This window comes from Martes martes (genome assembly GCF_963455335.1).
Source record: "Martes martes genome assembly, chromosome: X".
In the NCBI taxonomy this organism is placed as follows: Eukaryota; Metazoa; Chordata; class Mammalia; order Carnivora; family Mustelidae; genus Martes; species Martes martes.
In genome coordinates this window covers 47201733-47203188 of record NC_137897.1, presented here as the reverse complement: position 1 = coordinate 47203188, position 1456 = coordinate 47201733, and positions in this window count along the sequence as shown.

The window sequence follows — 1456 nt, the reverse complement described above, 5'->3', positions numbered from 1 at the left end:
TCCCTAATTCTGTTTTCATGGCTTCTAAGCTGTTTGTTCCAGGCCTCTTCCTCATTCTTTTTCTCTATCAGTTTGTCCTCTAGATCACTAATTCTATATTCTGCCTCAGTTACCCTAGCTGTTAGAGAATTTAGATTACATTGGAACTCATTGATAGCATTTTAAACTTCTTCCCTGGTGGCTTTCACTTCTGCCCTAATTGATTCTATGTTGCCATTAATGGTTTTCTCCAACCTAGCCATTGCCTGGATAATTGTTAGCCTGAATTCCCTTTCCAACATACTGTTTATATCCATATCCAATAGCTCTGATGGAAAGAGCACAGTCTCTGAAATTTTCCTCTGTTGGGCATTCCTTGTCATAGTCATTTTGGTGAGAGATGGCTGAAGGGATGTGTAGCTGAATGTATCAACCTTGATCCAAGCAAGGTGCACTCTGGAATGCTTCTGAGCAATTGGGAGTCACCACCAAAAAGAAAGAAAAAAAACAGAGAGAAAGAGAGAGACAGGAAAAAAAGAAAGAAAGAAAAGAGAAGACCCAGCCAGAATGGGTCCCAATGTTACCATTTATAAGGTATACAAACAAAAACAGACAAACAAAAAGACTGACAAAAGTAAATGACAAGGAAAAAAGAACCCAGGCAAAATGAACCCCAAGTATAAGATTTATATAATACCAGAACAAAAACAAATACACAGAAACACTGACAGAAGAAAAAGATGTGAGGGCGGTTATAAATCCTCAGTGGCGGCAAGGAAGGTTGTTTTGATTCTTCCTAGCTATATCTTGATATCTTTGTTAAAGGACTCAACTTTTATGAGATAAAGGGGGATTAATACTGGGTTATAAGTAGGAGTAGTATTAATTGGGGAAAGAGGATTGCCTTGAAGCTTATCTATATATTAATATTAAACAAAATAGAAAAGCAAAGGAAAAACATTGATGTATATACCCAAAAAGTTCAAATTAAAAAGTTATTATGGAATTTGTTGTATTGAACCACTTGTCATGATGGTAAATAGGTTAAAAATTTAAAAAAAAAATAAAAAGAATGAGAATGGTGGGAACGAATTAAAAAATAAAAGTCGTATCTATGAAATATACAGGTTTTGTGTCAATACCAGGAGTTTAATATCTTCTTTTCCCCTGATATTTTGGTTTTACAGTTTTATGGGGACCCTGTGGTGGTTATGCTCTCAGTTTTTTTGCCTGGATTTCTGGAGGAGGGGCCTAATGCATTGTTTTTCAGGCAGTCTTGCTTGGATTGAGTCCTCCTGTCCCCTATCAAGGGGCTGGGCTCTAAGGAAACGGGTTTTTCAGGTTTTTGTTCTTTGGAGGTTTTTCTTTGTTTGTTTGTGTTGTTTTGTTTTGATTTGTTTTGTTTTCCCTTGGCGGGTTTTGGCAGTTCTTTGGAGGTTTAGAGGAAAGCAAACTGCACCCGTATCTCTGTTTCAGA